Source organism: Vulpes vulpes, chromosome 5, assembly GCF_048418805.1.
Source record: "Vulpes vulpes isolate BD-2025 chromosome 5, VulVul3, whole genome shotgun sequence".
NCBI lineage: Eukaryota > Metazoa > Chordata > Mammalia > Carnivora > Canidae > Vulpes > Vulpes vulpes.
This window is the reverse complement of record NC_132784.1, coordinates 96485666-96499437: the sequence shown is the minus strand read 5'-3', so window position 1 is coordinate 96499437 and position 13772 is coordinate 96485666. Positions and strand designations below refer to the sequence as shown.

The window sequence follows — 13772 nt, the reverse complement described above, 5'->3', positions numbered from 1 at the left end:
TCTAGGGAAGAGTTTAGAAGGACAAGTATGGTCACAAATAATTTAAAAGTAGTTTCTCATGCTTTGCAGAGAATATTCATATTGTAATACACGTGATATCTGTACTCTGACAAGTTATCTCTTACATGTAATAATGAAAATAGCTAGTAATAGTGGCAGTAAAATCTACTGCAAATTTATATTAGGTACCATTTTAAGGGCTTTCCTGTGTATGATTTTAAAATATATTTTGGGAGAGGAGCATGAATGTAGCAAAATGGCAGATCATGTGCAGAGCCTGGCCCAACTAGGGAATCTGTGCAAATGGCTTTATGAGACAATAGACACAACCATTTGACTCCAGGCAGAGAAAGCCTTGGATGAATTCACCAACAGCCCTGATTGCCTGAGCAAGTGCCAGCTACTCCTCGAAAGAGAAGTTCCTCTTACTCCCAGTTACTGGCAGCTACATGCCTTACAATATCTTGTATCATGCACAAACAACCCTCTACCATTGGAGCAACACATAGATACTCGGAACTAAACTGTGTGTTCAATTACCTTGCCACTCGGCCAAAGTTGGCTACTTTTGTGCCACAAGCACTTACTCAGTTATATGCCAAAATCACAAAACTGGGCTGGTTTGATTGTCAGAAGGATGACTACGTCTTCAGAAAGGCAATCACAGACGTCACAGGGTTCTTATAGGATAGTGGTGAATACTGCATCATTGGCGTCACAATTTTATCTCAGCTAACCAATGAAATTAATCAAGCCGACACCACCCATCCTTTAACCAAGCACAGAAAAATAGCCTCTTCTTTCCGAGATTCATCGTTATTTGATATCTTTACACTTTCCTGCAATTTACTAAAACAGGCTTCAGGAAAGAATCTAAACTTGAATGATGAAAGTCAGCATGGTTTGCTCATGCAACTGCTCAAACTCACTCATAACTGCCTAAACTTTGATTTCATCGGCACTTCTGATGAGTCCTCAGATGACCTGTGCATGGTACAGATTCCCACCAGCTGGAGATCAGCATTCTTAGATTCTTCAACTCTGCAGCTTTTTTTGACCTGTATCGTTGCATCCCTCCTTCATTTTCACCTCTGGTATTATCCTGCTTAGTATAGATTGCCTCAGTCAGAAGATCCCTGCTTAACAATGCAGAGAGGGCCAAGTTTTTCTCACATCTTGTTCATGGTGTTAAACAAATACTGGAAAACCCACAGAGTTTATCAGACCCAAACAATTACCATGAGTTTTGCAGACTACTGGCCTGATTGAAGAGTAGCTATCAACTGGGAGAATTAGTAAAGATGATTGATAAAGATATCAATCATCCGATTGATAGTTAACTTCACAGTGACCAACCTACAGCACTGGGAATTTGCCCTAAAGTGTGCACTATCTCCTGAGCCTCCTGAGCCTGTGGCCAGAGGCTGGCAGCCTCTGGGCCATACGTGAAAGCCACAGAGCCCCACATGCTGGAAACTTATACTCCTGAGGTCACCAAAGTCTATTATCACATCCCGTTTGGAATCTGTGCACATCGCCCTGAGGGATGGCCTGGAAGACCCTCTGGAGGATACAGGCCTGGTGCAACAGCAGCTGGACCAGCTGTCTACCATTGAGCATTGTGAGTACGAGAAGACATGCACACTCCTCCGTGCAGTTGTTTGACCAGTCTGCCCAGTGCTATCAGGAGCTGCTGTGCAGGAAGGAAGACTGACATGGCTGGATTACATCATTGACGCAGTGATCAGTGGTCAAGAGTTTTTTGCCAGCACTGATGAGCAAGATGCTATGGATGGTGAGCTTGTCTGTTGGGTGCTCCAGCTGATGAACCTAACAGATTCTCACTTGGCTCTAGCGGTAATGAGAAGCTAGAATTGGCCATGCTGAGCTTTTTTGAACAGTTTTGTAAGATCTATATTGGGGACCAGGTGCAAAAATCCTCTAAGCTGTACTGCCAACTTTCAGAAGTTCTGGGCTTGAATGATGAAACTATGGTCCTAAGCATCTTCATAGGAAAAAATCATCACCAACCTGAAGTAGTGGGACTGCTGTGAACCAATCACCTCCAAGACACTACAGCTTTTCAACGACCTCTCCATTGAATACGGTAGTGTAAGAAAACTAGTGAAGCTTAGTGCAGTACAGTTCATGCTGAACAATCACACATGCTGAACAATCACACGCACTTTTCATTTCTGGGTATTAACAATCACAGCAGCATTTGAGGCTGTGACCCAGATGTTTAGCACTAATAGTTTCAACAAGCAAGAGGCAAAGCGAACTCTAGTGGCCTCATAAGAGGCCTGAGAAGGATAGCTTTCTCCTTCAATGCCAAGACCAGCTTCATGATACTGTTTGAGTGGATATATCCATCCTACATGCCAATTCTTCAGTGGACAATTGAGCTATGGTACAATGATCTAGCGTGTACTACACTTGTGCTTAAGCTGATGGCTGAATTAGTTCATAACAGATCCCAGTGACTCCAATTTGATGTCTCTTCCCCCAATGGCATCTTACACTTCGGAGAAAACAGCAAGATGATAACAATGTATGGCAATCGCATCCTGACACTAGGAGAGGTCCCAAAGGATCAGGTCTATTGCACTGAAGCTCAAGGGCATCTCCATCTGTTTCTCCATGCTGAAGGCTGCCCTCAGTGGGAGTTATGTCAATTTTGGAGTCTTCTGTCTCTATGGAGATGATGTGCTGGGCAATGCTCTACAGACCTTCATTGAGCTGCTCCTCTCTATTCCCCACAGTGACCTCCTGGGCTACCCCAAGCTCATCCAGTCTTACTATTCACTACTGGAAGTCCTGACCCAGGACCACATGAACTTTATTGCAAGTCTGGAACTTCTTGTCATCATGTATATTCTCTCTTCCATTTCTGAAGGACTTACTACACTTGATACCATGGTATGCACAGGCTGCTGCTCCTGCCTGGGCCACATTGTGACATACCTCTTTAAGCAACTGTCATGGAGCACCAAGAAGAGGACAACACCCCTAAACCAGGAGAGTGGCCATTTTCTGCATATCATGCAGCAGCATCCAGAGATGATCCAGCAGATGCTGTCAATGGTGCTGAACATCATCATCTTTGAAGACTGTAGGAACCAGTGGTCTATGTCTCGGCTCCTACTTGGCTCGATACTACTTAATGAAAAGTATTTTTCTGATCTAAGAAACAGTATCATGAACAGCCAGCCACCAGAGAAGCAGCAGACTCTACATCTGTGTTTTGAAAACCTGATGGAAGGCATCGAGTGAAATCTTCTTACAAAAAACAGAGACAGAGACAGGTTCACCCAGAACCTGTCGGCATTCCATCAAAGGTCAATGGCTCAATGAAGAATTCCACTTATGGTGTGAATAGCAATGATATGATGAGCTGACACCTCCTTGGACTCTACCTGTACAGAGCAACGTCCCTTTGGTCTGGCCCAGAGGGGCAAACAATTACAAGGGAGAGGGCCTGGCTGACCCTAGCTCCCTCCTCCAGGGGTGTGGGGAAACTGGCAAAGTCAACTGGCTACTTCCCCATGGAATAGGGGTGTGAATGCACACTAGGGGGCAGGGCGCTGCTGGTTCCTGGGGGGTTGGGTGGGAAGGGTGGTGGGAGAAGATAGAGACACAAATGTGTGAGACTCCAGCCCCTCCTCCTGGGGCCACCCCAGGGGACAGGGGGAGCAGGGAACCCCCGGTGTCCTGCAACAACCTGCCTTCTATAAATATGTACATTTTTTCATAACATTTTAAACAAGGTTTATATTGACTCAAGTGTAAAAACAAAAAGCGTGACTGAAAAATTTTTAGAGTCTAGTGCACCAATGCTGATATGAGGGGTTATGTATGCGAGTGAGGAAAAATGTGTATTCTGGTGACCTGAAGCTTTACTGGACGAGGATGTGTGAATGTGCAGAGATATATTTAGTGTAGAGAGGGAAAAAAAAAGGTAAAAATTCCAAATGTATATTTTTTCTTATTGCCCTTCCTTTGCCCCACAAATTATCACTTCCTATTACTTTATTACCCTTGTTATTAGGAACTCTAAGCCATGCAGAGCACCATCCTTCCCCTTCAACCGTAGATGCTGCCCTAGGTCCCTTGACTTCTTGCAGTGACAGACAACTCCAGCTAAAAGTGGTGTTCTTAGCTTCATCCTTTTCCCCACTTTGCTCATCCTCATCCTCAGACAAATGCCTCTTGCTTTTACAAGTCGGATGTAACTCTATGACTTCGGGTGCTTGGTCTCTGTAAAGGGAGAGACCGGAGAGAAGGAATTGAGCCAGTTGCTCTCTTGGTGAACCATTTGGATGAGTCCATCAGAGGTCCAATTGTGTGGCCAATAACTTTGAGTCTTCCCCAGCCCTTGAGACAGTGTGTGTGGATGTGTGTGTGTGTGTGTGTGTGTATTTATATATATATACCCTGCTCTTGTGAATGTATGAACTGGAGGAAGTTACTACAGTGGAGGGGTGGTTAATATACATTTTTATAATTTTTTTTTCAGTAGAAACCATTGAAGTTTATTGGCGGTCACAATGCTTACACTGTATGCAGCAAACACCCTTACAAGTCTATCCACAACCTGATCATGCAAGAAAGGATTCACCACACAGTTGCCAGAGGAGAAGGGAAAAAAATTAACAGGCTTGTTTTCGTTTTTTAATTTTATAAAAATTAACCTAATATATATATACATATATATTTCCAGAAAGAAAATAAACTGGGCAGGAGCAATATTTGAAAAAGTGATGGCCAGTAAGTTTCCAAAATTATTGATAGTCACAAAACTGATTCAAAAAACTCAGAAAACACCAAATTGAACACATACAAAAACATGAACAAACAACACACCCTGAACATATAATATTCAAACTCATAAGAAAGACAAAAATCTTGAGGCAGCATGAGAAAAAGAACTGTGACATAAAGAGGAGAAAAAAAGATACAAATTATAGCATGGTTTGTCTTTTTCTATTTGACTTAGCATCTATGTTGCTGAAAATGGCAGGATGTCCTTTTTTATGAACAACTAATATTTCATCGTGTTGATATACCACATTTTATTTATCCATTGCTGGACACTCAGGTTATGGCCATATTTTGATTATTGTAAATATTACTGCAATGAACATGGAAGTATGTATATCTTTTTGCTTTAGTGTCTGATGATATATCATATCTGTAGAATATGAGGCCAGTTGTTGAAAATAAGGAGAAAAGTGAGGATTCAAAAATTTGAGCAGGGAGGTAATATGAAGTATACTTTGCATTTATCATGTTCATACCAAAATAACATAGTGAGATAAATATTTTATTTTTAATCCAATTTCATAAATGAAGAAACTGATTTAGGATAGTTAAGTAATATGCAAATACCCCATATTTAGTGAAACTTGTACTGTCCCAAGTGCGTGTCAATTTATAAATGTTAAATAGATACAATATGTTACATTTAACCCAAATACTTCTTTCATCATATTTGAATATTTATTTAGAAGGAAGTTCCTTAGTTAAAAAGAAAAAGCAAGATCATTCAGATGCTTTAAAAAAATAATTTCTCCTAAAAAAGAAGCACAAAATAAAACCAAAAGGAAATGGGAAAGTGCAAAAAGTGCAAGAACTCAGACGGGCTGCTCTTTGTTTAGTTGACATTGATTCTGTTAAATTTCATTTTTTTTTTTTATTTTTGGGAGAGGATTGTATCAACAATGTTCCAATATGCCAGATAAAATTCAGTTGTTAGATTTTTGGTTAGAAGGAAATTTAAACTAAAAGGCACAAATAGCCAGTAGAATATTGTATGCCATAACCTGAGGTGCCATATGCAAATTTCCCATTTTGATTTGATTTCTTTCCCTCTAGCAAATAATTTTGTGGTGATCTGAGGTCATTTATCTAGAAAGCAGAAAGTGGAACTAATACTCACATGCCTAAATATTGAAATTTCTTTCTGACTTGCAGTTTCACTTTTTAAACGAAGCTTTTTTCCTCCTAAATATCACATCCTCCCCCACCTGCCCCCTCTTGGGAGTGTTGCCATGAGGTGTTGTACAATGCTCTCTTAAATCTTTCATCTTGTATATAGATGCATCTTAGGTGTACTTTTTAGTTCATGTTGGTTTTTGTTTTCATATATTTTTTCTTGAAATTTTGTATCAACCAAAAAAAAATGAAGAAACAAAAGAAAACGAACAAATGATACAAATGGGCAGTTCACAGAATGGAAATGCAAGTGACTAACAATGGTGGAAGAATGCTCAAATTTATACTCATTTAAAAAAATTGCAAATTAAAATGACTGGCCTATTACTTTCCATCTATCAGACTGGCAAACATTATGAAGCAGAGCAACACTAAATGTTGGAAGAGATGTTGGACTGTAGCAATCCTCAGGTATCCTACTGGGGAGATAGACTAGAAAAGACATTCTGGAGAATTGCCTGCCAGAACTTACTGTAATAAATTAGGTGTGTGCGTACTCTGAGATCAACAGTCAAGCTCCTGGGTATATAGTCAAGGGAAATTCTCATACAGGTCCATATAAGTAATTCATGAAAGGATTTTCATCACCGCCTTGTCCTTAGAGCAGGAAGTTGTAGGCAACCCTGGTGTCTATCTCTGTGCTGGTGATATATACAATGTTGTAGATGCACACTTTGGAAGCAGTAAACTAAAAGCACACAAAATAACAATTTTATATCTTAAAAACAATGCTTTTGGAAAAAAGAAAGGTCTGAGGCACATACCATTTATGCAAGTTGAATATATACAAAAGCAATAGACATAAAACTAATGCTTTATAAGGACACAGAATAATAAGGAAAAGCATGTGCTTTAGACTAGTGCAATAAGGGGTGAAGGAATAAACATGGGGAATTAGGATAAAATGTGAAATAAATTCAATGAGGGTCTCTCTAGTACAGCCAGAGGTTACAGTGTGTCATGAACAAAGGAGAACGATGAACTAAACCTGTAAATTCTCTTTAAAAAATGACAGCAAACTAAAGTTAACTTCAAAATATTGCCTTGCTGTCACATGAAAATAAATACATAGATAATATTTAAACCTTTCATTATTAATTGAAAAGATAGATTCTGGAGGATACACCATGAAAAATTAAACTAAATAATAAGGCAAGAAAATGATTGGGAAGAGTTCATTAATCAAAGAATTACAGAGGAAAATGTTTGAAATAACCTATCAGAATAAAAGTTCCTATTAGTTGAGATAGCGGGATTAATGAATAAACAGATATAATTCTTGTATATTTTCTGAATTCTAAGAACATTGTAAGAATACAGGAACATATTACAATCAAAAATAGAATCCTATCAGCTGTGAGCTTTTCTTCGGCAACATCGGAAACTGGAATATCATTCTCGAACTTGACAGAATTGCAAGGAGAAATTGTTATATTCCTCAACTCAAGAGAAGCAAATGTATGGCAATTTAGAAATGCAGTTTGAGAATTTTTACAAAGAATACATTTGATGACAAATCCTCAAAGGACCGCCATATGAAATTTGAAATAAAAACGAGGCAAATTTGCTAAATAAAACAAAGACTGAAGAAATGGAAAAATCATTGAAATCATGACCCAGAGTAAAGGGGAAGTGAAAAATGTAGTCTATTAATCAGGAAAGAAAAGGTGGAGTCACAGATGGTATAAATAGGACAGTGTGTCTGCTCTCCCTTGCTTAAGAATGTGAGAAGGCACTAAATAGGTGAGCTGACTCTCAGCCAGACAGCTTAGAGAAATTTAAAGAGACACATAAACAAAAATGGTTTCCTCTTGGTGCTTTGCTTGGAGAGCAGCATTTTGCCTACTCCTGTACCTGCTGCCCACTAGGACAGAGCCCACAGTAAACCCTTCACACCAGACTATTGCTGCCTAGAGTGCTCTGGAAGCTAGACCTAAAACCTGACGCTCAGACAAAATAACATCACTGTATACTGGAAGGAGACCAATATTTAGAGGGAGAAACAGAATATTCAAGAGAGAGGACACCCTTAGCAAAGCAGTCCTACTGCAAGGGATGGTGGAGTCAAACCTAAACAAAAGGAACGAAAAAAGAAAACACACTGAAAGTCCCCCGGAAGTAGCAAGTATAACTGTCAAACCAGTAACAACAAAGAAGTCATTGTTGAGGTCCTAATTAGTGTCCTTGAGAAATCATGTGAAAGGAGCGTAAGTATCATCAGTCATCAGGGAACTACAAAGTAAAACCACGAGATATCACATGAAAGGCAAAGTTAAGGAGACCCTACCAAGTGTGAATATAGAGATGTGGAGACACTGGAAATAACTACGCTGCTGATGGGGATGTGAACTGGTACAGCCATCATGGAGAATAGCTAGTCAGTGTCTTAAAAGTTAAACACATCTTGCCATAAAGACAGTGGAAAAGGCACACCTCCTTTTTAAAGACTCCTGTCAAGAGTAACATATATCACTTGTGTTCACATTCTATTGGTGAGAACCATTCACGCATAAGGTGTGACTCTAAGGCTGCACACAGTCTCAGGTTTGTGTAAGAGCAGGGTCACCCATGGGACCCTGAGAATAAGGGCATCCTTAAATTTTGCCTCCTTCTTAGAGTTTGCCAAGCAGGGCTGGGGAATGTGGTTCACCAGTAGACAGATTCCTCGGGGGACTGTGCCCCACTCCAGAAAGGAAAGCCTAGGTGCCCGTGACTTGCCTAACAGTCTGAGAGGTCTTCAAAGCAGGGCCTATGTATTTCCTGTCTTATCCTTGAGCCCAAGATAGCGATCCCCAAAAGAAAACAAAATTATTACTCAGGGAAAAGAAAGAGAGCGAGACCAGGGGTTGGGGAATAGTTTTGCTCTGTCATTTGGTCAACAAACTGACTGAAATGTATTCAAATTGTCAATGATGAAAATAAATATATTACATATATACAGACAGTCTTCCTAAATTATTTCATATGACTCTTAGAAAAATCCCAACAGTAAGAAAAAGCAAACATTTTACCATAAGTTTATAAATAGGGAAGATGGAGATCAATTTTGGACCATTCTTCTGTTAGAATCTATGATTGTGAATTTACATTCCTTTGGTTTAATATCTTTATAGAAGGGTATTTTTGAACAGTCACAGTAATTGCCTTTTATGTGCTACATATAATTAAAGGTAGTCCAACTTGTGGTTAAAATTATCTTTTATACCTGAAAATGCAATTTTTAAATATTTTAAAAATGTTATATGTATCATAAGCTTATTATTGTAAAATAAGTTTTGTGTAAGAGACGTTGATGTGTATTATCATCACACTTAGGATTTCTCCATGTACTACATTGCTTCAGTTTTTCTCAAATATTGAAAAAAAAGTGATTTGAATTTTACCTGTTTGGTTATAATTTAGATAATTACATGTGATATCTACATAATGATTGTATTAGTTCTATCATTTAAATAATAAGCTTCTTTTAGTGTTTTGTGGATGTAGAAACATATTCATTTCAAAGATAGGTGGCAGGTTCCCTGGCATTGTGGTCAAATTTCATTTATTCTACATGAAAAATGATAGGACAGTCTCAAGTCTGCTCTATGCCAGCACATTCCTATGTCCCTTTAGTCCTATCTACTTCAACACAAAGGCTTTCATTTGTTTGAATTTTTACATTTGTTTTTGCTTGATTTAGAATAATTAGCATACTGGGAAAATGTATATATGCATATATTATGAAAAATAAATAATACAGACCTCATTATTAAAAATACGTTGTTTAGATCATCTTTGCTTTGTGTTTATGGAGCTTTTGGTACAAAATCTTTTACCAGTAATTTGAAATCATTCTTCTAGTAACTTCTGTACACTGTGGGGAATTTAATTGTTATTGTCCTCTCCAGTAATTTATTCATCAGTGGGAGACATTCTTCTAAAAATCTTGATTGAAAACCTGCTTATTTTCTTAGCTGGAATCTAGTAACTAAAATGTGTTTGTGGGGTATCTTAGGGAAAGACCAACAGGAGTGCCATTTCAGAAAACACTTGGTAAAGGAAGTAATTTCATGAACACTTAATTGTGGACTACCTGCTTCACTATATAAATAATTATTTATGACTGAACTACTGAAATGAGGGGAAGGAAGAAAATCCTGAATATACATATTTGCTTTAAAACATTTTCTGCTACACAGGGCATTTCAGAGATTTTTGCAGTGACTGCACATTAAAAGCAATAGGTGTGTGTGCGTGCCCGCACCCATGTTTATGTGTATATATAAGGCATAGATATATGCATTACATACTATGCATATATGTATAAGAAAAGACGCTTTGTTAGGTGCTATGTAAAACTATGTAAAGAGATAAAACTATGCATGTAAGAAATTTAAAAACTAAGTAACAATATACATGCAACTAAATGGTTAATAAGAATTGCCTCGGATACATGCCAAGTTTGTGGTATGGACACAAATTGTGCAAGAAGCTTTGAGAAAGCAGAGTTCACCCTAGGGTAAAGCAGGAGGGAGGTCGGATTAGGTCTGAAAGGATTCATAGCACATGAGAATTAGAGGAAGAAGCAACATGGGGTCTCAGAGTAAATGCTGGGGTGACAGTGCCGGGATGGCCTCAGGCAGCATGAGTGAAGCTGTGTGACCAGAGCAAGAAGTTTGCATAGATCACAGAGGTGAGCTGTGGGCACACTGTGGTTGAGTACAGTATCATCTGATTTCAAATGTCAGAAGATTCGGTTGCTATGCTAGACACTGTCCTCCTGTTCATGGTTCTTTACAGCATCGTGTGGCAACATAAAAGCCAGCTTTGGATCACAGTACCTATTCCAAATTTTTCTTTGGAACACTTATGTGCTTTGTTGTTAAATGGTTTCTCCAGCTCTCCTGTCTTTAGCTTAGCTCTTTGCTCTGGGTTTCGGGTTTTATTCTGGCCCTTGCCACTATCGGTGAGTGATTTTAAATCCTTATCTGACTTACGTCTGCCTCCTGCATGGTCTAGGGAAGAGGAAATCTTGCTGGCCTTGGGCTCACAGATATTTCACTCACTGGTTCTATGGATGGGGAATCCATAATATCAGACACACAAGTGATAGTCTCACATGTCTATAACTATAAATAACCCAATGAATCAGGAATTATGCATTTCCCATTCAGTATTTATTGAGTGAATAAAGGATGAATCAGAGAAGAATCTTTGACCATTTTTTTAGTGCTAACCCAGATGCATTTTTTGCCTCCCTTTTTTCTTCTATTCTCTCACTTCCTGCTACTCCACACTGTACTGCTGACAAGGCTACCTCCTTGCCACAGCTCATGTTCCCGGCCTCCCTCCATCCGAAACCCTTTCACAAATCATCACCTCTCTCCAAATAGCTTTCTCAATCTTCTTTCCAAAAATATGTCACCAGCTCCTCCAAGAACTTACTGACTACTCCTCTTTCTTTCTGACAGTTTCTAAAAACCTTTCCAAAAAAGTTCAACTAACACTCGATTCGTTCCAGCAAAGACTTTTACTGAAGCTATGCCCAATTCCCACAGCACCCTCCCCCCTGCCCACTCCCTGTCTGAAGTTTGTCCATTTATCGGGCTTTAGTTGTAGCTTGCATCTATCTTCATGGACCTGACCACCCCAGTCTGAAGTGATCCCTCCCTCTTCTGAACTCTCGTAAAATTATTGTCTGAATAATTCATCTGGCAATGAATCATGTTCTGCCTTGTGACATCTCTTTTATAACTGTCTGGTGCTGTTATTTAAATATTTTTTCTTTTCTTCTTCACATGGTTATGTGTTTTCTTTTCTCACAAGGCAGCACTTATATATTTTATATTTTCTGCAGTTCCTAGCTCACAGCCTTGAAATGCAGGCATTTAGTAAATATCTACTGATTTTAGTGGGTTCTCATTTTACTAAAACTTAGTCAAAGTTGTGATCATTTTTCACTCCCTCCCCGTCATTGCTTTTTATTTTATTTTACTTAAAGATTGTGGCTGATTAGTCTGGTCCCTCAATGAGTTCTTTCTCCTTGAATCTATCGCATCCCATCTACAAATGGCATGATTTCTGAAGAGAATGACACCATTGAACTCAGGGTTGGAACATTAACAGTAGTGAAGTACCTCAGTATAGTTGGGTCTTGTAACAAGGGAAAGAGGGAAGGTGTTAGTCATGAGGTCATATGCTTAGTAATAGAATGAAAATCCACTTGAAAAAATAGATGAGCAAAAAAAGATACAACAGAAATTTTGAAAGTTTTGTGATTAGAAAATAAATATTATATTCAAAATTTCACAGTTGTTTTAACAGAAAGTAGAATTTTAGGCTTTTATAGTATGGGTGAAGAACACAATCAAGACCTGTCATTCTGATGTTTTCTTATATTGGACAAGGAGTGGTCAGTTATAGAAGTGTTACAGGCAAGGTATATATCAATGCCACTTAACATCACTGAGTAGGAGATTGGCACAAATGGGGAGACCAAAGCACAGTTAGGCAGTTTCATAATAGGTGATAAATTGTACCCAAAGTATTATTGATCAATCAGTGCTAGCCTGGGTGGAGAGTGGTAGAGACTTTAGGTAAGTCTTCCTTTGTACTCGTTAGCATTTATTCAGTGACTTGCCCATCCCAAATGAAAGTTTGTGATTACCTAGAGTCAAGGAGAGGTTGAAAATAAGGGTCCAACAGTTGGCATTTGTGGTCTAATTTTACAGAAAGAAATTATATGTGTGTGTGTGTGTGTGTGTATACGTATATTCACAAATCTAGTACATCCATAGAGTGGATCTCTCTCTCTCTCTGTGACACACACTCTCTTCCTCAATGCATCTAGTTCCCTAGTACAAGTTGCACAGACAAAAGTTGGACAACAAGAGAAGGAAAGGTATTATGGGTCTGCACAGAAAAAAGACCTGGAGTTTTAGTTACTCGAATTCAGTAGGAACTGGACTACTGTCTTGAGTTTTATACACTGCATTAATTTTTTTTTATTTTCCTTATTTTTTTTTAATTTGAATTTTTAATTTTTCTTTTAATTTGAGTTTATTTATGGGCAATCCACTAGTATATTTGAGGAGACTTAAAACTGGTCAAGTGGGAGAGAAGGAAGGAAGGGGCAGACTCTGGAAGCCCGTACTAGCTGCTTTCAGATATTTGCAAAAAAGTTGGTACAGAGAAGAGGGGTGACATTCATTGTACTGTTGCTCTGGAGGGCAGAGCAATAATCAATGAATGGGAGTTATGAGGAAATGTGTTTTGTTAAATATAAGAAAGAACTAATATTTAGAGCCCAAATCAGATGAGGCTAGCAGGAGTCTGACATTCGCTGAGGAGAGCCATCTAGAGAATCCGTTCAACACAACCTATCTGGTGAAATGATTCTTCAGGTTCATTCTATGTTTGAGCCCAATCCTAGGAGCCTCCCGGTTTTCAAATGCATGTTGGATAGTATCCACTTTCAATTACGAATCTTACTGTACGAAAACATGGCAAACCAGTCCCATACCTAGTGAGGGTGTCCTTTTTACGAATCATGGAGGCTCCCTACAGAGAAATGTGTCTACTTTATGATTTTACTTTAAAATTGCTTCTATGTATTCTCTAGGATATAGTTGCTTTTAGCACTTATAATTATCAATTTCAAAATATAAAGTGACACTAGGATAAGATAATCTCTGTGAATTTTCTCAGGGAAATTTTCTGTTCAGTTTTAAGGCTCTTGTCCCTGGTATACTCAGTGGCACCTGAACTTATTTTTGGAGATGATTATTGAAACCCAG

At 38.7% G+C, this 13772-nt stretch overlaps 1 pseudogene; it reads left to right on the top strand.

Moving 5' to 3' along the window:
* Positions 1–238: 238 nt before the first annotated feature.
* LOC112914536 (exportin-7 pseudogene) lies at positions 239–3398 on the top strand (annotated as a pseudogene).
* The last annotated feature ends 10374 nt before the right edge of the window (positions 3399–13772 follow it).